Consider the following 24,690-nt stretch of genomic DNA (forward strand, 5'->3'; position numbering starts at 1 on the left):
GTCTCTCTGCTCCCGCTGTCATCTTTACCCTCTGGTTTGGTCTCTCTGCTCCCGCTGTCATCTTTACCCTCTGGTCTGGTCTCTCTGCTCCCGCTGTCATCTCTACCTCTAGTTTGGTCTCTCTGCTCCCGCTGTCATCTTTACCCTCTGGTTTGGTCTCTCTGCTCCCGCTGTCATCTTTACCCTCTGGTTTGGTCTCTCTGCTCCCGCTGTCATCTTTACCCTCTGGTTTGGTCTCTCTGCTCCCGCTGTCATATTTACCCTCAGGTCTGGTCTCTCTGCTCCCGCTGTCATCTCTACCCTCTGGTCTGGTCTCTCTGCTCCCGCTGTCATCTCTACCCTCTGGTTTGGTCTCTCTGCTCCCGCTGTCATCTCTACCCTCAGGTCTGGTCTCTCTGCTCCCGCTGTCATCTCTACCCTCTGGTTTGGTCTCTCTGCTGCCGCTGTCATCTCTACCCTCTGGGCTGGTCTCTCTGCTCCCGCTGTCATCTCTACCTCTAGTTTGGTCTCTCTGCTCCCGCTGTCATCTTTACCCTCTGGTCTGGTCTCTCTGCTCCCGCTGTCATCTCTACCTCTAGTTTGGTCTCTCTGCTCCCCGCTGTCATCTCTACCTCTAGTTTGGTCTCTCTGCTCCCGCTGTCATCTTTACCCTCTGGTTTGGTCTCTCTGCTCCCGCTGTCATCTTTACCCTCTGGTTTGGTCTCTCTGCTCCCGCTGTCATCTTTACCCTCTGGTCTGGTCTCTCTGCTCCCGCTGTCATCTTTACCCTCTGGTTTGGTCTCTCTGCTCCCGCTGTCATCTTTACCCTCTGGTTTGGTCTCTCTGCTCCCGCTGTCATCTTTACCCTCTGGTTTGGTCTCTCTGCTCCCGCTGTCATCTTTACCCTCTGGTTTGGTCTCTCTGCTCCCGCTGTCATCTTTACCCTCAGGTCTGGTCTCTCTGCTCCCGCTGTCATCTTTACCCTCAGGTTTGGTCTCTCTGCTCCCCGCTGTCATCTTTACCCTCTGGTCTGGTCTCTCTGCTCCCGCTGTCATCTCTACCCTCTGGTCTGGTCTCTCTGCTCCCGCTGTCATCTTTACCCTCTGGTTTGGTCTCTCTGCTCCCGCTGTCATCTTTACCCTCTGGTTTGGTCTCTCTGCTCCCGCTGTCATCTTTACCCTCTGGTTTGGTCTCTCTGCTGCCGCTGTCATCTTTACCCTCTGGTTTGGTCTCTCTGCTCCCGCTGTCATCTTTACCCTCTGGTCTGGTCTCTCTGCTCCCGCTGTCATCTTTACCCTCTGGTTTGGTCTCTCTGCTCCCGCTGTCATCTTTACCCTCTGGTTTGGTCTCTCTGCTCCCGCTGTCATCTTTACCCTCAGGTCTGGTCTCTCTGCTCCTGCTGTCATCTTTACCCTCAGGTCTGGTCTCTCTGCTCCCGCTGTCATCTTTACCCTCTGGTTTGGTCTCTCTGCTCCCCGCTGTCATCTTTACCCTCTGGTTTGGTATCTCTGCTCCCGCTGTCATCTTTACCCTCAGGTCTGGTCTCTCTGCTCCCGCTGTCATCTTTACCCTCTGGTTTGGTCTCTCTGCTCCCGCTGTCATCTTTACCCTCTGGTCTGGTCTCTCTGCTGCCGCTGTCATCTTTACCCTCTGGTTTGGTCTCTCTGCTCCCGCTGTCATCTTTACCCTCTGGTTTGGTCTCTCTGCTCCCGCTGTCATCTTTACCCTCTGGTTTGGTCTCTCTGCTCCCGCTGTCATCTTTACCCTCTGGTCTGGTCTCTCTGCTCCCACTGTCATCTTTACCCTCTGGTTTGGTCTCTCTGCTCCCGCTGTCATCTTTACCCTCTGGTCTGGTCTCTCTGCTCCCGCTGTCATCTTTACCCTCAGGTCTGGTCTCTCTGCTCCCGCTGTCATCTTTACCCTCTGGTTTGGTCTCTCTGCTCCCGCTGTCATCTTTACCCTCTGGTTTGGTCTCTCTGCTCCCCGCTGTCATCTTTACCCTCTGGTCTGGTCTCTCTGCTCCCGCTGTCATCTTTACCCTCTGGTTTGGTCTCTCTGCTCCCGCTGTCATCTTTACCCTCAGGTCTGGTCTCTCTGCTCCCGCTGTCATCTTTACCCTCAGGTCTGGTCTCTCTGCTCCCTGCTGTCATCTCTACCCTCTGGTTTGGTCTCTCTGCTCCCTGCTGTCATCTCTACCCTCTGGTTTGGTCTCTCTGCTCCCGCTGTCATCTTTACCCTCAGGTCTGGTCTCTCTGCTCCCTGCTGTCATCTTTACCCTCTGGTCTGGTCTCTCTGCTCCCTGCTGTCATCTCTACCCTCTGGTTTGGTCTCTCTGCTCCCTGCTGTCATCTCTACCCTCTGGTTTGGTCTCTCTGCTCCCGCTGTCATCTCTACCCTCTGGTTTGGTCTCTCTGCTCCCCGCTGTCATCTTTACCCTCTGGTTTGGTCTCTCTGCTCCCCGCTGTCATCTTTACCCTCTGGTCTGGTCTCTCTGCTCCCGCTGTCATCTCTACCCTCAGGTCTGGTCTCTCTGCTCCCGCTGTCATCTTTACCCTCTGGTTTGGTCTCTCTGCTCCCGCTGTCATCTTTACCCTCTGGTTTGGTCTCTCTGCTCCCGCTGTCATCTTTACCCTCTGGTTTGGTCTCTCTGCTCCCGCTGTCATCTCTACCCTCAGGTCTGGTCTCTCTGCTCCCTGCTGTCATCTTTACCCTCAGGTCTGGTCTCTCTGCTCCCGCTGTCATCTTTACCCTCAGGTTTGGTCTCTCTGCTCCCGCTGTCATCTTTACCCTCTGGTTTGGTCTCTCTGCTCCCGCTGTCATCTCTACCCTCTGGTTTGGTCTCTCTGCTCCCGCTGTCATCTTTACCCTCTGGTTTGGTCTCTCTGCTCCCGCTGTCATCTTTACCCTCTGGTTTGGTCTCTCTGCTCCCGCTGTCATCTTTACCCTCTGGTTTGGTCTCTCTGCTCCCGCTGTCATCTCTACCCTCAGGTCTGGTCTCTCTGCTCCCGCTGTCATCTCTACCCTCTGGTTTGGTCTCTCTGCTCCCGCTGTCATCTCTACCCTCAGGTCTGGTCTATCTGCTCCCGCTGTCATCTCTACCCTCTGGTTTGGTCTCTCTGCTCCCTGCTGTCATCTCTACCCTCTGGTCTGGTCTCTCTGCTCCCGCTGTCATCTCTACCTCTAGTTTGGTCTCTCTGCTCCCGCTGTCATCTCTACCTCTAGTTTGGTCTCTCTGCTCCCGCTGTCATCTTTACCCTCTGGTCTGGTCTCTCTGCTCCCGCTGTCATCTCTACCTCTAGTTTGGTCTCTCTGCTCCCGCTGTCATCTTTACCCTCTGGTTTGGTCTCTCTGCTCCCGCTGTCATCTTTACCCTCTGGTCTGGTCTCTCTGCTCCCGCTGTCATCTCTACCTCTAGTTTGGTCTCTCTGCTCCCGCTGTCATCTTTACCCTCTGGTTTGGTCTCTCTGCTCCCGCTGTCATCTTTACCCTCTGGTTTGGTCTCTCTGCTCCCGCTGTCATCTTTACCCTCTGGTTTGGTCTCTCTGCTCCCGCTGTCATCTTTACCCTCAGGTCTGGTCTCTCTGCTCCCGCTGTCATCTCTACCCTCTGGTCTGGTCTCTCTGCTCCCGCTGTCATCTCTACCCTCTGGTTTGGTCTCTCTGCTCCCGCTGTCATCTCTACCCTCAGGTCTGGTCTCTCTGCTCCCGCTGTCATCTCTACCCTCTGGTTTGGTCTCTCTGCTGCCGCTGTCATCTCTACCCTCTGGTCTGGTCTCTCTGCTCCCGCTGTCATCTCTACCTCTAGTTTGGTCTCTCTGCTCCCGCTGTCATCTTTACCCTCTGGTCTGGTCTCTCTGCTCCCGCTGTCATCTCTACCTCTAGTTTGGTCTCTCTGCTCCCCGCTGTCATCTCTACCTCTAGTTTGGTCTCTCTGCTCCCGCTGTCATCTTTACCCTCTGGTTTGGTCTCTCTGCTCCCGCTGTCATCTTTACCCTCTGGTTTGGTCTCTCTGCTCCCGCTGTCATCTTTACCCTCTGGTCTGGTCTCTCTGCTCCCGCTGTCATCTTTACCCTCTGGTTTGGTCTCTCTGCTCCCGCTGTCATCTTTACCCTCTGGTTTGGTCTCTCTGCTCCCGCTGTCATCTTTACCCTCTGGTTTGGTCTCTCTGCTCCCGCTGTCATCTTTACCCTCTGGTTTGGTCTCTCTGCTCCCGCTGTCATCTTTACCCTCAGGTCTGGTCTCTCTGCTCCCGCTGTCATCTTTACCCTCAGGTTTGGTCTCTCTGCTCCCCGCTGTCATCTTTACCCTCTGGTCTGGTCTCTCTGCTCCCGCTGTCATCTCTACCCTCTGGTCTGGTCTCTCTGCTCCCGCTGTCATCTTTACCCTCTGGTTTGGTCTCTCTGCTCCCGCTGTCATCTTTACCCTCTGGTTTGGTCTCTCTGCTCCCGCTGTCATCTTTACCCTCTGGTTTGGTCTCTCTGCTGCCGCTGTCATCTTTACCCTCTGGTTTGGTCTCTCTGCTCCCGCTGTCATCTTTACCCTCTGGTCTGGTCTCTCTGCTCCCGCTGTCATCTTTACCCTCTGGTTTGGTCTCTCTGCTCCCGCTGTCATCTTTACCCTCTGGTTTGGTCTCTCTGCTCCCGCTGTCATCTTTACCCTCTGGTTTGGTATCTCTGCTCCCGCTGTCATCTTCACCCTCAGGTCTGGTCTCTCTGCTCCCGCTGTCATCTCTACCCTCTGGTTTGGTCTCTCTGCTGCCGCTGTCATCTTTACCCTCTGGTTTGGTCTCTCTGCTCCCGCTGTCATCTTTACCCTCTGGTTTGGTCTCTCTGCTCCCGCTGTCATCTTTACCCTCTGGTTTGGTCTCTCTGCTCCCGCTGTCATCTTTACCCTCTGGTCTGGTCTCTCTGCTCCCGCTGTCATCTTTACCCTCAGGTCTGGTCTCTCTGCTCCCGCTGTCATCTTTACCCTCTGGTTTGGTCTCTCTGCTCCCGCTGTCATCTTTACCCTCTGGTCTGGTCTCTCTGCTCCCGCTGTCATCTCTACCCTCAGGTTTGGTCTCTCTGCTCCCTGCTGTCATCTCTACCCTCTGGTTTGGTCTCTCTGCTCCCGCTGTCATCTTTACCCTCTGGTTTGGTCTCTCTGCTCCCGCTGTCATCTTTACCCTCTGGTTTGGTCTCTCTGCTCCCTGCTGTCATCTCTACCCTCTGGTTTGGTCTCTCTGCTCCCCGCTGTCATCTTTACCCTCTGGTTTGGTCTCTCTGCTCCCTGCTGTCATCTTTACCCTCTGGTTTGGTCTCTCTGCTCCCTGCTGTCATCTTTACCCTCTGGTTTGGTCTCTCTGCTCCCGCTGTCATGTCTACCCTCTGGTTTGGTCTCTCTGCTCCCGCTGTCATCTTTACCCTCTGGTTTGGTCTCTCTGCTCCCTGCTGTCATCTTTACCCTCTGGTCTGGTCTCTCTGCTCCCGCTGTCATCTTTACCCTCAGGTTTGGTCTCTCTGCTCCCGCTGTCATCTTTACCCTCAGGTCTGGTCTCTCTGCTCCCGCTGTCATCTCTACCCTCTGGTTTGGTCTCTCTGCTCCCGCTGTCATCTCTACCCTCTGGTTTGGTCTCTCTGCTCCCGCTGTCATCTCTACCCTCTGGTTTGGTCTCTCTGCTCCCGCTGTCATCTTTACCCTCTGGTTTGGTCTCTCTGCTCCCGCTGTCATCTTTACCCTCAGGTTTGGTCTCTCTGCTCCCGCTGTCATCTTTACCCTCAGGTCTGGTCTCTCTGCTCCCGCTGTCATCTCTACCCTCTGGTTTGGTCTCTCTGCTCCCGCTGTCATCTCTACCCTCTGGTTTGGTCTCTCTGCTCCCGCTGTCATCTTTACCCTCTGGTTTGGTCTCTCTGCTCCCGCTGTCATCTCTACCCTCTGGTTTGGTCTCTCTGCTCCCTGCTGTCATCTCTACCCTCTGGGTTGGTCTCTCTGCTCCCGCTGTCATCTTTACCCTCTGGTTTGGTCTCTCTGCTCCCCGCTGTCATCTTTACCCTCTGGTTTGGTATCTCTGCTCCCGCTGTCATCTTCACCCTCAGGTCTGGTCTCTCTGCTCCCGCTGTCATCTCTACCCTCTGGTTTGGTCTCTCTGCTCCCGCTGTCATCTTTACCCTCTGGTTTGGTCTCTCTGCTCCCGCTGTCATCTTTACCCTCTGGTCTGGTCTCTCTGCTGCCGCTGTCATCTTTACCCTCTGGTTTGGTCTCTCTGCTCCCGCTGTCATCTTTACCCTCTGGTTTGGTCTCTCTGCTCCCGCTGTCATCTTTACCCTCTGGTTTGGTCTCTCTGCTCCCGCTGTCATCTTTACCCTCTGGTCTGGTCTCTCTGCTCCCACTGTCATCTTTACCCTCTGGTTTGGTCTCTCTGCTCCCGCTGTCATCTTTACCCTCTGGTCTGGTCTCTCTGCTCCCGCTGTCATCTTTACCCTCAGGTCTGGTCTCTCTGCTCCCGCTGTCATCTTTACCCTCTGGTTTGGTCTCTCTGCTCCCGCTGTCATCTTTACCCTCTGGTTTGGTCTCTCTGCTCCCCGCTGTCATCTTTACCCTCTGGTCTGGTCTCTCTGCTCCCGCTGTCATCTTTACCCTCTGGTTTGGTCTCTCTGCTCCCGCTGTCATCTTTACCCTCAGGTCTGGTCTCTCTGCTCCCGCTGTCATCTTTACCCTCAGGTCTGGTCTCTCTGCTCCCTGCTGTCATCTCTACCCTCTGGTTTGGTCTCTCTGCTCCCTGCTGTCATCTCTACCCTCTGGTTTGGTCTCTCTGCTCCCGCTGTCATCTTTACCCTCAGGTCTGGTCTCTCTGCTCCCTGCTGTCATCTTTACCCTCTGGTCTGGTCTCTCTGCTCCCTGCTGTCATCTCTACCCTCTGGTTTGGTCTCTCTGCTCCCTGCTGTCATCTCTACCCTCTGGTTTGGTCTCTCTGCTCCCGCTGTCATCTCTACCCTCTGGTTTGGTCTCTCTGCTCCCCGCTGTCATCTTTACCCTCTGGTTTGGTCTCTCTGCTCCCCGCTGTCATCTTTACCCTCTGGTCTGGTCTCTCTGCTCCCGCTGTCATCTCTACCCTCAGGTCTGGTCTCTCTGCTCCCGCTGTCATCTTTACCCTCTGGTTTGGTCTCTCTGCTCCCGCTGTCATCTTTACCCTCTGGTTTGGTCTCTCTGCTCCCGCTGTCATCTTTACCCTCTGGTTTGGTCTCTCTGCTCCCGCTGTCATCTCTACCCTCAGGTCTGGTCTCTCTGCTCCCTGCTGTCATCTTTACCCTCAGGTCTGGTCTCTCTGCTCCCGCTGTCATCTTTACCCTCAGGTTTGGTCTCTCTGCTCCCGCTGTCATCTTTACCCTCTGGTTTGGTCTCTCTGCTCCCGCTGTCATCTCTACCCTCTGGTTTGGTCTCTCTGCTCCCGCTGTCATCTTTACCCTCTGGTTTGGTCTCTCTGCTCCCGCTGTCATCTTTACCCTCAGGTCTGGTCTCTCTGCTCCCGCTGTCATCTTTACCCTCAGGTCTGGTCTCTCTGCTCCCTGCTGTCATCTCTACCCTCTGGTTTGGTCTCTCTGCTCCCTGCTGTCATCTCTACCCTCTGGTTTGGTCTCTCTGCTCCCGCTGTCATCTTTACCCTCAGGTCTGGTCTCTCTGCTCCCTGCTGTCATCTTTACCCTCTGGTCTGGTCTCTCTGCTCCCTGCTGTCATCTCTACCCTCTGGTTTGGTCTCTCTGCTCCCTGCTGTCATCTCTACCCTCTGGTTTGGTCTCTCTGCTCCCGCTGTCATCTCTACCCTCTGGTTTGGTCTCTCTGCTCCCCGCTGTCATCTTTACCCTCTGGTTTGGTCTCTCTGCTCCCCGCTGTCATCTTTACCCTCTGGTCTGGTCTCTCTGCTCCCGCTGTCATCTCTACCCTCAGGTCTGGTCTCTCTGCTCCCGCTGTCATCTTTACCCTCTGGTTTGGTCTCTCTGCTCCCGCTGTCATCTTTACCCTCTGGTTTGGTCTCTCTGCTCCCGCTGTCATCTTTACCCTCTGGTTTGGTCTCTCTGCTCCCGCTGTCATCTCTACCCTCAGGTCTGGTCTCTCTGCTCCCTGCTGTCATCTTTACCCTCAGGTCTGGTCTCTCTGCTCCCGCTGTCATCTTTACCCTCAGGTTTGGTCTCTCTGCTCCCGCTGTCATCTTTACCCTCTGGTTTGGTCTCTCTGCTCCCGCTGTCATCTCTACCCTCTGGTTTGGTCTCTCTGCTCCCGCTGTCATCTTTACCCTCTGGTTTGGTCTCTCTGCTCCCGCTGTCATCTTTACCCTCTGGTTTGGTCTCTCTGCTCCCGCTGTCATCTTTACCCTCTGGTTTGGTCTCTCTGCTCCCGCTGTCATCTCTACCCTCAGGTCTGGTCTCTCTGCTCCCGCTGTCATCTCTACCCTCTGGTTTGGTCTCTCTGCTCCCGCTGTCATCTCTACCCTCAGGTCTGGTCTATCTGCTCCCGCTGTCATCTCTACCCTCTGGTTTGGTCTCTCTGCTCCCTGCTGTCATCTCTACCCTCTGGTCTGGTCTCTCTGCTCCCGCTGTCATCTCTACCTCTAGTTTGGTCTCTCTGCTCCCGCTGTCATCTCTACCTCTAGTTTGGTCTCTCTGCTCCCGCTGTCATCTTTACCCTCTGGTCTGGTCTCTCTGCTCCCGCTGTCATCTCTACCTCTAGTTTGGTCTCTCTGCTCCCGCTGTCATCTTTACCCTCTGGTTTGGTCTCTCTGCTCCCGCTGTCATCTTTACCCTCTGGTCTGGTCTCTCTGCTCCCGCTGTCATCTCTACCTCTAGTTTGGTCTCTCTGCTCCCGCTGTCATCTTTACCCTCTGGTTTGGTCTCTCTGCTCCCGCTGTCATCTTTACCCTCTGGTTTGGTCTCTCTGCTCCCGCTGTCATCTTTACCCTCTGGTTTGGTCTCTCTGCTCCCGCTGTCATCTTTACCCTCAGGTCTGGTCTCTCTGCTCCCGCTGTCATCTCTACCCTCTGGTCTGGTCTCTCTGCTCCCGCTGTCATCTCTACCCTCTGGTTTGGTCTCTCTGCTCCCGCTGTCATCTCTACCCTCAGGTCTGGTCTCTCTGCTCCCGCTGTCATCTCTACCCTCTGGTTTGGTCTCTCTGCTGCCGCTGTCATCTCTACCCTCTGGTCTGGTCTCTCTGCTCCCGCTGTCATCTCTACCTCTAGTTTGGTCTCTCTGCTCCCGCTGTCATCTTTACCCTCTGGTCTGGTCTCTCTGCTCCCGCTGTCATCTCTACCTCTAGTTTGGTCTCTCTGCTCCCCGCTGTCATCTCTACCTCTAGTTTGGTCTCTCTGCTCCCGCTGTCATCTTTACCCTCTGGTTTGGTCTCTCTGCTCCCGCTGTCATCTTTACCCTCTGGTTTGGTCTCTCTGCTCCCGCTGTCATCTTTACCCTCTGGTCTGGTCTCTCTGCTCCCGCTGTCATCTTTACCCTCTGGTTTGGTCTCTCTGCTCCCGCTGTCATCTTTACCCTCTGGTTTGGTCTCTCTGCTCCCGCTGTCATCTTTACCCTCTGGTTTGGTCTCTCTGCTCCCGCTGTCATCTTTACCCTCTGGTTTGGTCTCTCTGCTCCCGCTGTCATCTTTACCCTCAGGTCTGGTCTCTCTGCTCCCGCTGTCATCTTTACCCTCAGGTTTGGTCTCTCTGCTCCCCGCTGTCATCTTTACCCTCTGGTCTGGTCTCTCTGCTCCCGCTGTCATCTCTACCCTCTGGTCTGGTCTCTCTGCTCCCGCTGTCATCTTTACCCTCTGGTTTGGTCTCTCTGCTCCCGCTGTCATCTTTACCCTCTGGTTTGGTCTCTCTGCTCCCGCTGTCATCTTTACCCTCTGGTTTGGTCTCTCTGCTGCCGCTGTCATCTTTACCCTCTGGTTTGGTCTCTCTGCTCCCGCTGTCATCTTTACCCTCTGGTCTGGTCTCTCTGCTCCCGCTGTCATCTTTACCCTCTGGTTTGGTCTCTCTGCTCCCGCTGTCATCTTTACCCTCTGGTTTGGTCTCTCTGCTCCCGCTGTCATCTTTACCCTCTGGTTTGGTATCTCTGCTCCCGCTGTCATCTTCACCCTCAGGTCTGGTCTCTCTGCTCCCGCTGTCATCTCTACCCTCTGGTTTGGTCTCTCTGCTGCCGCTGTCATCTTTACCCTCTGGTTTGGTCTCTCTGCTCCCGCTGTCATCTTTACCCTCTGGTTTGGTCTCTCTGCTCCCGCTGTCATCTTTACCCTCTGGTTTGGTCTCTCTGCTCCCGCTGTCATCTTTACCCTCTGGTCTGGTCTCTCTGCTCCCGCTGTCATCTTTACCCTCAGGTCTGGTCTCTCTGCTCCCGCTGTCATCTTTACCCTCTGGTTTGGTCTCTCTGCTCCCGCTGTCATCTTTACCCTCTGGTCTGGTCTCTCTGCTCCCGCTGTCATCTCTACCCTCAGGTTTGGTCTCTCTGCTCCCTGCTGTCATCTCTACCCTCTGGTTTGGTCTCTCTGCTCCCGCTGTCATCTTTACCCTCTGGTTTGGTCTCTCTGCTCCCGCTGTCATCTTTACCCTCTGGTTTGGTCTCTCTGCTCCCTGCTGTCATCTCTACCCTCTGGTTTGGTCTCTCTGCTCCCCGCTGTCATCTTTACCCTCTGGTTTGGTCTCTCTGCTCCCTGCTGTCATCTTTACCCTCTGGTTTGGTCTCTCTGCTCCCTGCTGTCATCTTTACCCTCTGGTTTGGTCTCTCTGCTCCCGCTGTCATGTCTACCCTCTGGTTTGGTCTCTCTGCTCCCGCTGTCATCTTTACCCTCTGGTTTGGTCTCTCTGCTCCCTGCTGTCATCTTTACCCTCTGGTCTGGTCTCTCTGCTCCCGCTGTCATCTTTACCCTCAGGTTTGGTCTCTCTGCTCCCGCTGTCATCTTTACCCTCAGGTCTGGTCTCTCTGCTCCCGCTGTCATCTCTACCCTCTGGTTTGGTCTCTCTGCTCCCGCTGTCATCTCTACCCTCTGGTTTGGTCTCTCTGCTCCCGCTGTCATCTCTACCCTCTGGTTTGGTCTCTCTGCTCCCGCTGTCATCTTTACCCTCTGGTTTGGTCTCTCTGCTCCCGCTGTCATCTTTACCCTCAGGTTTGGTCTCTCTGCTCCCGCTGTCATCTTTACCCTCAGGTCTGGTCTCTCTGCTCCCGCTGTCATCTCTACCCTCTGGTTTGGTCTCTCTGCTCCCGCTGTCATCTCTACCCTCTGGTTTGGTCTCTCTGCTCCCGCTGTCATCTTTACCCTCTGGTTTGGTCTCTCTGCTCCCGCTGTCATCTCTACCCTCTGGTTTGGTCTCTCTGCTCCCTGCTGTCATCTCTACCCTCTGGGTTGGTCTCTCTGCTCCCGCTGTCATCTTTACCCTCTGGTTTGGTCTCTCTGCTCCCCGCTGTCATCTTTACCCTCTGGTTTGGTATCTCTGCTCCCGCTGTCATCTTCACCCTCAGGTCTGGTCTCTCTGCTCCCGCTGTCATCTCTACCCTCTGGTTTGGTCTCTCTGCTGCCGCTGTCATCTTTACCCTCTGGTTTGGTCTCTCTGCTCCCGCTGTCATCTTTACCCTCTGGTTTGGTCTCTCTGCTCCCGCTGTCATCTTTACCCTCTGGTTTGGTCTCTCTGCTCCCGCTGTCATCTTTACCCTCTGGTCTGGTCTCTCTGCTCCCGCTGTCATCTTTACCCTCAGGTCTGGTCTCTCTGCTCCCGCTGTCATCTTTACCCTCTGGTTTGGTCTCTCTGCTCCCGCTGTCATCTTTACCCTCTGGTCTGGTCTCTCTGCTCCCGCTGTCATCTCTACCCTCAGGTTTGGTCTCTCTGCTCCCTGCTGTCATCTCTACCCTCTGGTTTGGTCTCTCTGCTCCCGCTGTCATCTTTACCCTCTGGTTTGGTCTCTCTGCTCCCGCTGTCATCTTTACCCTCTGGTTTGGTCTCTCTGCTCCCTGCTGTCATCTCTACCCTCTGGTTTGGTCTCTCTGCTCCCCGCTGTCATCTTTACCCTCTGGTTTGGTCTCTCTGCTCCCTGCTGTCATCTTTACCCTCTGGTTTGGTCTCTCTGCTCCCTGCTGTCATCTTTACCCTCTGGTTTGGTCTCTCTGCTCCCGCTGTCATGTCTACCCTCTGGTTTGGTCTCTCTGCTCCCGCTGTCATCTTTACCCTCTGGTTTGGTCTCTCTGCTCCCTGCTGTCATCTTTACCCTCTGGTCTGGTCTCTCTGCTCCCGCTGTCATCTTTACCCTCAGGTTTGGTCTCTCTGCTCCCGCTGTCATCTTTACCCTCAGGTCTGGTCTCTCTGCTCCCGCTGTCATCTCTACCCTCTGGTTTGGTCTCTCTGCTCCCGCTGTCATCTCTACCCTCTGGTTTGGTCTCTCTGCTCCCGCTGTCATCTTTACCCTCTGGTTTGGTCTCTCTGCTCCCGCTGTCATCTCTACCCTCTGGTTTGGTCTCTCTGCTCCCGCTGTCATCTTTACCCTCTGGTTTGGTCTCTCTGCTCCCGCTGTCATCTTTACCCTCAGGTTTGGTCTCTCTGCTCCCGCTGTCATCTTTACCCTCAGGTCTGGTCTCTCTGCTCCCGCTGTCATCTCTACCCTCTGGTTTGGTCTCTCTGCTCCCGCTGTCATCTCTACCCTCTGGTTTGGTCTCTCTGCTCCCGCTGTCATCTTTACCCTCTGGTTTGGTCTCTCTGCTCCCGCTGTCATCTCTACCCTCTGGTTTGGTCTCTCTGCTCCCTGCTGTCATCTCTACCCTCTGGGTTGGTCTCTCTGCTCCCGCTGTCATCTTTACCCTCTGGTTTGGTCTCTCTGCTCCCGCTGTCATCTTTACCCTCTGGTCTGGTCTCTCTGCTCCCACTGTCATCTTTACCCGCTGGTTTGGTCTCTCTGCTCCCGCTGTCATCTTTACCCTCTGGTCTGGTCTCTCTGCTCCCGCTGTCATCTTTACCCTCAGGTCTGGTCTCTCTGCTCCCGCTGTCATCTTTACCCTCTGGTTTGGTCTCTCTGCTCCCGCTGTCATCTTTACCCTCTGGTTTGGTCTCTCTGCTCCCCGCTGTCATCTTTACCCTCTGGTCTGGTCTCTCTGCTCCCGCTGTCATCTTTACCCTCTGGTTTGGTCTCTCTGCTCCCGCTGTCATCTTTACCCTCAGGTCTGGTCTCTCTGCTCCCGCTGTCATCTTTACCCTCAGGTCTGGTCTCTCTGCTCCCTGCTGTCATCTCTACCCTCTGGTTTGGTCTCTCTGCTCCCTGCTGTCATCTCTACCCTCTGGTTTGGTCTCTCTGCTCCCGCTGTCATCTTTACCCTCAGGTCTGGTCTCTCTGCTCCCTGCTGTCATCTTTACCCTCTGGTCTGGTCTCTCTGCTCCCTGCTGTCATCTCTACCCTCTGGTTTGGTCTCTCTGCTCCCTGCTGTCATCTCTACCCTCTGGTTTGGTCTCTCTGCTCCCGCTGTCATCTCTACCCTCTGGTTTGGTCTCTCTGCTCCCCGCTGTCATCTTTACCCTCTGGTTTGGTCTCTCTGCTCCCCGCTGTCATCTTTACCCTCTGGTCTGGTCTCTCTGCTCCCGCTGTCATCTCTACCCTCAGGTCTGGTCTCTCTGCTCCCGCTGTCATCTTTACCCTCTGGTTTGGTCTCTCTGCTCCCGCTGTCATCTTTACCCTCTGGTTTGGTCTCTCTCCTCCCGCTGTCATCTTTACCCTCTGGTTTGGTCTCTCTGCTCCCGCTGTCATCTCTACCCTCAGGTCTGGTCTCTCTGCTCCCTGCTGTCATCTTTACCCTCAGGTCTGGTCTCTCTGCTCCCGCTGTCATCTTTACCCTCAGGTTTGGTCTCTCTGCTCCCGCTGTCATCTTTACCCTCTGGTTTGGTCTCTCTGCTCCCGCTGTCATCTCTACCCTCTGGTTTGGTCTCTCTGCTCCCCGCTGTCATCTTTACCCTCTGGTCTGGTCTCTCTGCTCCCGCTGTCATCTTTACCCTCTGGTTTGGTCTCTCTGCTCCCGCTGTCATCTTTACCCTCAGGTCTGGTCTCTCTGCTCCCGCTGTCATCTTTACCCTCAGGTCTGGTCTCTCTGCTCCCTGCTGTCATCTCTACCCTCTGGTTTGGTCTCTCTGCTCCCTGCTGTCATCTCTACCCTCTGGTTTGGTCTCTCTGCTCCCGCTGTCATCTTTACCCTCAGGTCTGGTCTCTCTGCTCCCTGCTGTCATCTTTACCCTCTGGTCTGGTCTCTCTGCTCCCTGCTGTCATCTCTACCCTCTGGTTTGGTCTCTCTGCTCCCTGCTGTCATCTCTACCCTCTGGTTTGGTCTCTCTGCTCCCGCTGTCATCTCTACCCTCTGGTTTGGTCTCTCTGCTCCCCGCTGTCATCTTTACCCTCTGGTTTGGTCTCTCTGCTCCCCGCTGTCATCTTTACCCTCTGGTCTGGTCTCTCTGCTCCCGCTGTCATCTCTACCCTCAGGTCTGGTCTCTCTGCTCCCGCTGTCATCTTTACCCTCTGGTTTGGTCTCTCTGCTCCCGCTGTCATCTTTACCCTCTGGTTTGGTCTCTCTCCTCCCGCTGTCATCTTTACCCTCTGGTTTGGTCTCTCTGCTCCCTGCTGTCATCTCTACCCTCTGGTTTGGTCTCTCTGCTCCCCGCTGTCATCTTTACCCTCTGGTTTGGTCTCTCTGCTCCCTGCTGTCATATTTACCCTCTGGTTTGGTCTCTCTGCTCCCTGCTGTCATCTTTACCCTCTGGTTTGGTCTCTCTGCTCCCGCTGTCATGTCTACCCTCTGGTTTGGTCTCTCTGCTCCCGCTGTCATCTTTACCCTCTGGTTTGGTCTCTCTGCTCCCTGCTGTCATCTTTACCCTCTGGTCTGGTCTCTCTGCTCCCGCTGTCATCTTTACCCTCAGGTTTGGTCTCTCTGCTCCCGCTGTCATCTTTACCCTCAGGTCTGGTCTCTCTGCTCCCGCTGTCATCTCTACCCTCTGGTTTGGTCTCTCTGCTCCCGCTGTCATCTCTACCCTCTGGTTTGGTCTCTCTGCTCCCGCTGTCATCTTTACCCTCTGGTTTGGTCTCTCTGCTCCCGCTGTCATCTCTACCCTCTGGTTTGGTCTCTCTGCTCCCGCTGTCATCTTTACCCTCTGGTTTGGTCTCTCTGCTCCCGCTGTCATCTTTACCCTCAGGTTTGGTCTCTCTGCTCCCGCTGTCATCTTTACCCTCAGGTCTGGTCTCTCTGCTCCCGCTGTCATCTCTACCCTCTGGTTTGGTCTCTCTGCTCCCGCTGTCATCTCTACCCTCTGGTTTGGTCTCTCTGCTCCCGCTGTCATCTTTACCCTCTGGTTTGGTCTCTCTGCTCCCGCTGTCATCTCTACCCTCTGGTTTGGTCTCTCTGCTCCCTGCTGTCATCTCTACCCTCTGGGTTGGTCTCTCTGCTCCCGCTGTCATCTTTACCCTCTGGTTTGGTCTCTCTGCTCCCGCTGTCATCTTTACCCTCTGGTCTGGTCTCTCTGCTCCCACTGTCATCTTTACCCGCTGGTTTGGTCTCTCTGCTCCCGCTGTCATCTTTACCCTCTGGTCTGGTCTCTCTGCTCCCGCTGTCATCTTTACCCTCAGGTCTGGTCTCTCTGCTCCCGCTGTCATCTTTACCCTCTGGTTTGGTCTCTCTGCTCCCGCTGTCATCTTTACCCTCTGGTTTGGTCTCTCTGCTCCCCGCTGTCATCTTTACCCTCTGGTCTGGTCTCTCTGCTCCCGCTGTCATCTTTACCCTCTGGTTTGGTCTCTCTGCTCCCGCTGTCATCTTTACCCTCAGGTCTGGTCTCTCTGCTCCCGCTGTCATCTTTACCCTCAGGTCTGGTCTCTCTGCTCCCTGCTGTCATCTCTACCCTCTGGTTTGGTCTCTCTGCTCCCTGCTGTCATCTCTACCCTCTGGTTTGGTCTCTCTGCTCCCGCTGTCATCTTTACCCTCAGGTCTGGTCTCTCTGCTCCCTGCTGTCATCTTTACCCTCTGGTCTGGTCTCTCTGCTCCCTGCTGTCATCTCTACCCTCTGGTTTGGTCTCTCTGCTCCCTGCTGTCATCTCTACCCTCTGGTTTGGTCTCTCTGCTCCCGCTGTCATCTCTACCCTCTGGTTTGGTCTCTCTGCTCCCCGCTGTCATCTTTACCCTCTGGTTTGGTCTCTCTGCTCCCCGCTGTCATCTTTACCCTCTGGTCTGGTCTCTCTGCTCCCGCTGTCATCTCTACCCTCAGGTCTGGTCTCTCTGCTCCCGCTGTCATCTTTACCCTCTGGTTTGGTCTCTCTGCTCCCGCTGTCATCTTTACCCTCTGGTTTGGTCTCTCTCCTCCCGCTGTCATCTTTACCCTCTGGTTTGGTCTCTCTGCTCCCGCTGTCATCTCTACCCTCAGGTCTGGTCTCTCTGCTCCCTGCTGTCATCTTTACCCTCAGGTCTGGTCTCTCTGCTCCCGCTGTCATCTTTACCCTCAGGTTTGGTCTCTCTGCTCCCGCTGTCATCTTTACCCTCTGGTTTGGTCTCTCTGCTCCCGCTGTCATCTCTACCCTCTGGTTTGGTCTCTCTGCTCCCCGCTGTCATCTTTACCCTCTGGTCTGGTCTCTCTGCTCCCGCTGTCATCTTTACCCTCTGGTTTGGTCTCTCTGCTCCCGCTGTCATCTTTACCCTCAGGTCTGGTCTCTCTGCTCCCGCTGTCATCTTTACCCTCAGGTCTGGTCTCTCTGCTCCCTGCTGTCATCTCTACCCTCTGGTTTGGTCTCTCTGCTCCCTGCTGTCATCTCTACCCTCTGGTTTGGTCTCTCTGCTCCCGCTGTCATCTTTACCCTCAGGTCTGGTCTCTCTGCTCCCTGCTGTCATCTTTACCCTCTGGTCTGGTCTCTCTGCTCCCTGCTGTCATCTCTACCCTCTGGTTTGGTCTCTCTGCTCCCTGCTGTCATCTCTACCCTCTGGTTTGGTCTCTCTGCTCCCGCTGTCATCTCTACCCTCTGGTTTGGTCTCTCTGCTCCCCGCTGTCATCTTTACCCTCTGGTTTGGTCTCTCTGCTCCCCGCTGTCATCTTTACCCTCTGGTCTGGTCTCTCTGCTCCCGCTGTCATCTCTACCCTCAGGTCTGGTCTCTCTGCTCCCGCTGTCATCTTTACCCTCTGGTTTGGTCTCTCTGCTCCCGCTGTCATCTTTACCCTCTGGTTTGGTCTCTCTCCTCCCGCTGTCATCTTTACCCTCTGGTTTGGTCTCTCTGCTCCCGCTGTCATCTCTACCCTCAGGTCTGGTCTCTCTGCTCCATGCTGTCATCTTTACCCTCAGGTCTGGTCTCTCTGCTCCCGCTGTCATCTTTACCCTCAGGTTTGGTCTCTCTGCTCCCGCTGTCATCTTTACCCTCTGGTTTGGTCTCTCTGCTCCCGCTGTCATCTCTACCCTCTGGTTTGGTCTCTCTGCTCCCGCTGTCATCTTTACCCTCTGGTTTGGTCTCTCTGCTCCCGCTGTCATCTTTACCCTCTGGTTTGGTCTCTCTGCTCCCGCTGTCATCTTTACCCTCTGGTTTGGTCTCTCTGCTCCCGCTGTCATCTCTACCCTCAGGTCTGGTCTCTCTGCTCCCGCTGTCATCTCTACCCTCTGGTTTGGTCTCTCTGCTCCCGCTGTCATCTCTACCCTCAGGTCTGGTCTCTCTGCTCCCGCTGTCATCTCTACCCTCTGGTTTGGTCTCTCTGCTCCCTGCTGTCATCTCTACCATCTGGTCTGGTCTCTCTGCTCCCGCTGTCATCTCTACCTCTAGTTTGGTCTCTCTGCTCCCGCTGTCATCTTTACCCTCTGGTCTGGTCTCTCTGCTCCCGCTGTCATCTCTACCTCTAGTTTGGTCTCTCTGCTCCCGCTGTCATCTTTACCCTCTGGTTTGGTCTCTCTGCTCCCGCTGTCATCTTTACCCTCTGGTCTGGTCTCTCTGCTCCCGCTGTCATCTCTACCTCTAGTTTGGTCTCTCTGCTCCCGCTGTCATCTTTACCCTCTGGTTTGGTCTCTCTGCTCCCGCTGTCATCTTTATCCTCTGGTTTGGTCTCTCTGCTCCCGCTGTCATCTTTACCCTCTGGTTTGGTCTCTCTGCTCCCGCTGTCATCTTTACCCTCAGGTCTGGTCTCTCTGCTCCCGCTGTCATCTCTACCCTCTGGTCTGGTCTCTCTGCTCCCGCTGTCATCTCTACCCTCTGGTTTGGTCTCTCTGCTCCCGCTGTCATCTCTACCCTCAGGTCTGGTCTCTCTGCTCCCGCTGTCATCTCTACCCTCTGGTTTGGTCTCTCTGCTGCCGCTGTCATCTCTACCCTCTGGTCTGGTCTCTCTGCTCCCGCTGTCATCTCTACCTCTAGTTTGGTCTCTCTGCTCCCGCTGTCATCTTTACCCTCTGGTCTGGTCTCTCTGCTCCCGCTGTCATCTCTACCTCTAGTTTGGTCTCTCTGCTCCCCGCTGTCATCTCTACCTCTAGTTTGGTCTCTCTGCTCCCGCTGTCATCTTTACACTCTGGTTTGGTCTCTCTGCTCCCGCTGTCATCTTTACCCTCTGGTTTGGTCTCTCTGCTCCCGCTGTCATCTTTACCCTCTGGTCTGGTCTCTCTGCTCCCGCTGTCATCTTTACCCTCTGGTTTGGTCTCTCTGCTCCCGCTGTCATCTTTACCCTCTGGTTTGGTCTCTCTGCTCCCGCTGTCATCTTTACCCTCTGGTTTGGTCTCTCTGCTCCCGCTGTCATCTTTACCCTCTGGTTTGGTCTCTCTGCTCCCGCTGTCATCTTTACCCTCAGGTCTGGTCTCTCTGCTCCCGCTGTCATCTTTACCCTCAGGTTTGGTCTCTCTGCTCCCCGCTGTCATCTTTACCCTCTGGTCTGGTCTCTCTGCTCCCGCTGTCATCTCTACCCTCTGGTCTGGTCTCTCTGCTCCCGCTGTCATCTTTACCCTCTGGTTTGGTCTCTCTACTCCCGCTGTCATCTTTACCCTCTGGTTTGGTCTCTCTGCTCCCGCTGTCATCTTTACCCTCTGGTTTGGTCTCTCTGCTGCCGCTGTCATCTTTACCCTCTGGTTTGGTCTCTCTGCTCCCGCTGTCATCTTTACCCTCTGGTCTGGTCTCTCTGCTCCCGCTGTCATCTTTACCCTCTGGTTTGGTCTCTCTGCTCCCGCTGTCATCTTTACCCTCTGGTTTGGTCTCTCTGCTCCCGCTGTCATCTTTACCCTCAGGTCTGGTCTCTCTGCTCCCGCTGTCATCTTTACCCTCTGGTTTGGTCTCTCTGCTCCCGCTGTCATCTTTACCCTCAGGTCTGGTCTCTCTGCTCCCGCTGTCATCTTTACCCTCTGGTTTGGTCTCTCTGCTCCCGCTGTCATCTTTACCCTCTGGTCTGGTCTCTCTGCTCCCGCTGTCATCTCTACCCTCAGGTTTGGTCTCTCTGCTCCCTGCTGTCATCTCTACCCTCTGGTTTGGTCTCTCTGCTCCCGCTGTCATCTTTACCCTCTGGTTTGGTCTCTCTGCTCCCGCTGTCATCTTTACCCTCTGGTTTGGTCTCTCTGCTCCCTGCTGTCATCTCTACCCTCTGGTTTGGTCTCTCTGCTCCCCGCTGTCATCTTTACCCTCTGGTTTGGTCTCTCTGCTCCCTGCTGTCATCTTTACCCTCTGGTTTGGTCTCTCTGCTCCCGCTGTCATCTCTACCTCTAGTTTGGTCTCTCTGCTCCCGCTGTCATCTTTACCCTCTGGTTTGGTCTCTCTGCTCCCGCTGTCATCTTTACCCTCTGGTTTGGTCTCTCTGCTCCCGCTGTCATCTTTACCCTCAGGTTTGGTCTCTCTGCTCCCGCTGTCATCTTTACCCTCAGGTCTGGTCTCTCTGCTCCCGCTGTCATCTCTACCCTCTGGTTTGGTCTCTCTGCTCCCGCTGTCATCTCTACCCTCTGGTTTGGTCTCTCTGCTCCCGCTGTCATCTTTACCCTCTGGTTTGGTCTCTCTGCTCCCTGCTGTCATCTTTACCCTCTGGTTTGGTCTCTCTGCTCCCGCTGTCATCTTTACCCTCAGGTCTGGTCTCTCTGCTCCCCGCTGTCATCTTTACCCTCTGGTCTGGTCTCTCTGCTCCCTGCTGTCATCTTTACCCTCTGGTTTGGTCTCTCTGCTCCCGCTGTCATCTCTACCCTCTGGTCTGGTCTCTCTGCTCCCGCTGTCATCTTTACCCTCAGGTCTGGTCTCTCTGCTCCCGCTGTCATCTCTACCCTCTGGTTTGGTCTCTCTGCTCCCGCTGTCATCTCTACCCTCTGGTTTGGTCTCTCTGCTCCCGCTGTCATCTTTACCCTCTGGTTTGGTCTCTCTGCTCCCGCTGTCATCTTTACCCTCTGGTTTGGTCTCTCTGCTCCCGCTGTCATCTTTACCCTCAGGTCTGGTCTCTCTGCTCCCGCTGTCATCTTTACCCTCTGGTCTGGTCTCTCTGCTCCCGCTGTCATCTCTACCCTCTGGTCTGGTCTCTCTGCTCCCCGCTGTCATCTTTACCCTCTGGTCTGGTCTCTCTGCTCCCTGCTGTCATCTTTACCCTCTGGTTTGGTCTCTCTGCTCCCGCTGTCATCTCTACCCTCTGGTCTGGTCTCTCTGCTCCCGCTGTCATCTTTACCCTCAGGTCTGGTCTCTCTGCTCCCGCTGTCATCTCTACCCTCTGGTTTGGTCTCTCTGCTCCCGCTGTCATCTCTACCCTCTGGTTTGGTCTCTCTGCTCCCGCTGTCATCTTTACCCTCTGGTTTGGTCTCTCTGCTCCCGCTGTCATCTTTACCCTCTGGTTTGGTCTCTCTGCTCCCGCTGTCATCTTTACCCTCAGGTCTGGTCTCTCTGCTCCCGCTGTCATCTTTACCCTCTGGTCTGGTCTCTCTGCTCCCGCTGTCATCTCTACCCTCTGGTCTGGTCTCTCTGCTCCCGCTGTCATCTTTACCCTCTGGTTTGGTCTCTCTGCTCCCGCTGTCATCTTTACCCTCTGGTTTGGTCTCTCTGCTCCCTGCTGTCATCTCTACCCTCTGGTTTGGTCTCTCTGCTCCCGCTGTCATCTTTACCCTCTGGTTTGGTCTCTCTGCTCCCTGCTGTCATCTCTACCCTCTGGTTTGGTCTCTCTGCTCCCGCTGTCATCTTTACCCTCTGGTCTGGTCTCTCTGCTCCCTGCTGTCATCTCTACCCTCTGGTTTGGTCTCTCTGCTCCCGCTGTCATCTTTACCCTCTGGTCTGGTCTCTCTGCTCCCGCTGTCATCTCTACCCTCAGGTTTGGTCTCTCTGCTCCCTGCTGTCATCTCTACCCTCTGGTTTGGTCTCTCTGCTCCCGCTGTCATCTTTACCCTCTGGTTTGGTCTCTCTGCTCCCGCTGTCATCTTTACCCTCTGGTTTGGTCTCTCTGCTCCCTGCTGTCATCTCTACCCTCTGGTTTGGTCTCTCTGCTCCCCGCTGTCATCTTTACCCTCTGGTTTGGTCTCTCTGCTCCCTGCTGTCATCTTTACCCTCTGGTTTGGTCTCTCTGCTCCCTGCTGTCATCTTTACCCTCTGGTTTGGTCTCTCTGCTCCCGCTGTCATCTCTACCCTCTGGTTTGGTCTCTCTGCTCCCGCTGTCATCTTTACCCTCTGGTTTGGTCTCTCTGCTCCCGCTGTCATCTTTACCCTCTGGTTTGGTCTCTCTGCTCCCGCTGTCATCTTTACCCTCAGGTCTGGTCTCTCTGCTCCCGCTGTCATCTCTACCCTCTGGTCTGGTCTCTCTGCTCCCGCTGTCATCTCTACCCTCTGGTTTGGTCTCTCTGCTCCCGCTGTCATCTCTACCCTCAGGTCTGGTCTCTCTGCTCCCGCTGTCATCTCTACCCTCTGGTTTGGTCTCTCTGCTGCCGCTGTCATCTCTACCCTCTGGTCTGGTCTCTCTGCTCCCGCTGTCATCTCTACCTCTAGTTTGGTCTCTCTGCTCCCGCTGTCATCTTTACCCTCTGGTCTGGTCTCTCTGCTCCCGCTGTCATCTCTACCTCTAGTTTGGTCTCTCTGCTCCCCGCTGTCATCTCTACCTCTAGTTTGGTCTCTCTGCTCCCGCTGTCATCTTTACCCTCTGGTTTGGTCTCTCTGCTCCCGCTGTCATCTTTACCCTCTGGTTTGGTCTCTCTGCTCCCGCTGTCATCTTTACCCTCTGGTCTGGTCTCTCTGCTCCCGCTGTCATCTTTACCCTCTGGTTTGGTCTCTCTGCTCCCGCTGTCATCTTTACCCTCTGGTTTGGTCTCTCTGCTCCCGCTGTCATCTTTACCCTCTGGTTTGGTCTCTCTGCTCCCGCTGTCATCTTTACCCTCTGGTTTGGTCTCTCTGCTCCCGCTGTCATCTTTACCCTCAGGTCTGGTCTCTCTGCTCCCGCTGTCATCTTTACCCTCAGGTTTGGTCTCTCTGCTCCCCGCTGTCATCTTTACCCTCTGGTCTGGTCTCTCTGCTCCCGCTGTCATCTCTACCCTCTGGTCTGGTCTCTCTGCTCCCGCTGTCATCTTTACCCTCTGGTTTGGTCTCTCTGCTCCCGCTGTCATCTTTACCCTCTGGTTTGGTCTCTCTGCTCCCGCTGTCATCTTTACCCTCTGGTTTGGTCTCTCTGCTGCCGCTGTCATCTTTACCCTCTGGTTTGGTCTCTCTGCTCCCGCTGTCATCTTTACCCTCTGGTCTGGTCTCTCTGCTCCCGCTGTCATCTTTACCCTCTGGTTTGGTCTCTCTGCTCCCGCTGTCATCTTTACCCTCTGGTTTGGTCTCTCTGCTCCCGCTGTCATCTTTACCCTCAGGTCTGGTCTCTCTGCTCCTGCTGTCATCTTTACCCTCAGGTCTGGTCTCTCTGCTCCCGCTGTCATCTTTACCCTCTGGTTTGGTCTCTCTGCTCCCCGCTGTCATCTTTACCCTCTGGTTTGGTATCTCTGCTCCCGCTGTCATCTTCACCCTCAGGTCTGGTCTCTCTGCTCCCGCTGTCATCTCTACCCTCTGGTTTGGTCTCTCTGCTGCCGCTGTCATCTTTACCCTCTGGTTTGGTCTCTCTGCTCCCGCTGTCATCTTTACCCTCTGGTTTGGTCTCTCTGCTCCCGCTGTCATCTTTACCCTCTGGTTTGGTCTCTCTGCTCCCGCTGTCATCTTTACCCTCTGGTCTGGTCTCTCTGCTCCCGCTGTCATCTTTACCCTCAGGTCTGGTCTCTCTGCTCCCGCTGTCATCTTTACCCTCTGGTTTGGTCTCTCTGCTCCCGCTGTCATCTTTACCCTCTGGTCTGGTCTCTCTGCTCCCGCTGTCATCTCTACCCTCAGGTTTGGTCTCTCTGCTCCCTGCTGTCATCTCTACCCTCTGGTTTGGTCTCTCTGCTCCCGCTGTCATCTTTACCCTCTGGTTTGGTCTCTCTGCTCCCGCTGTCATCTTTACCCTCTGGTTTGGTCTCTCTGCTCCCTGCTGTCATCTCTACCCTCTGGTTTGGTCTCTCTGCTCCCCGCTGTCATCTTTACCCTCTGGTTTGGTCTCTCTGCTCCCTGCTGTCATCTTTACCCTCTGGTTTGGTCTCTCTGCTCCCTGCTGTCATCTTTACCCTCTGGTTTGGTCTCTCTGCTCCCGCTGTCATCTCTACCCTCTGGTTTGGTCTCTCTGCTCCCGCTGTCATCTTTACCCTCTGGTTTGGTCTCTCTGCTCCCTGCTGTCATCTTTACCCTCTGGTCTGGTCTCTCTGCTCCCGCTGTCATCTTTACCCTCAGGTTTGGTCTCTCTGCTCCCGCTGTCATCTTTACCCTCAGGTCTGGTCTCTCTGCTCCCGCTGTCATCTCTACCCTCTGGTTTGGTCTCTCTGCTCCCGCTGTCATCTCTACCCTCTGGTTTGGTCTCTCTGCTCCCGCTGTCATCTTTACCCTCTGGTTTGGTCTCTCTGCTCCCGCTGTCATCTCTACCCTCTGGTTTGGTCTCTCTGCTCCCGCTGTCATCTTTACCCTCTGGTTTGGTCTCTCTGCTCCCGCTGTCATCTTTACCCTCAGGTTTGGTCTCTCTGCTCCCGCTGTCATCTTTACCCTCAGGTCTGGTCTCTCTGCTCCCGCTGTCATCTCTACCCTCTGGTTTGGTCTCTCTGCTCCCGCTGTCATCTCTACCCTCTGGTTTGGTCTCTCTGCTCCCGCTGTCATCTTTACCCTCTGGTTTGGTCTCTCTGCTCCCGCTGTCATCTCTACCCTCTGGTTTGGTCTCTCTGCTCCCTGCTGTCATCTCTACCCTCTGGGTTGGTCTCTCTGCTCCCGCTGTCATCTTTACCCTCTGGTTTGGTCTCTCTGCTCCCGCTGTCATCTTTACCCTCTGGTCTGGTCTCTCTGCTCCCACTGTCATCTTTACCCGCTGGTTTGGTCTCTCTGCTCCCGCTGTCATCTTTACCCTCTGGTCTGGTCTCTCTGCTCCCGCTGTCATCTTTACCCTCAGGTCTGGTCTCTCTGCTCCCGCTGTCATCTTTACCCTCTGGTTTGGTCTCTCTGCTCCCGCTGTCATCTTTACCCTCTGGTTTGGTCTCTCTGCTCCCCGCTGTCATCTTTACCCTCTGGTCTGGTCTCTCTGCTCCCGCTGTCATCTTTACCCTCTGGTTTGGTCTCTCTGCTCCCGCTGTCATCTTTACCCTCAGGTCTGGTCTCTCTGCTCCCGCTGTCATCTTTACCCTCAGGTCTGGTCTCTCTGCTCCCTGCTGTCATCTCTACCCTCTGGTTTGGTCTCTCTGCTCCCTGC

The sequence above is a fragment of the Notolepis coatsorum genome, assembly GCF_963971535.1.
Source record: "Notolepis coatsorum genome assembly, chromosome: 8".
Taxonomy (NCBI): Eukaryota; Metazoa; Chordata; class Actinopteri; order Aulopiformes; family Paralepididae; genus Notolepis; species Notolepis coatsorum.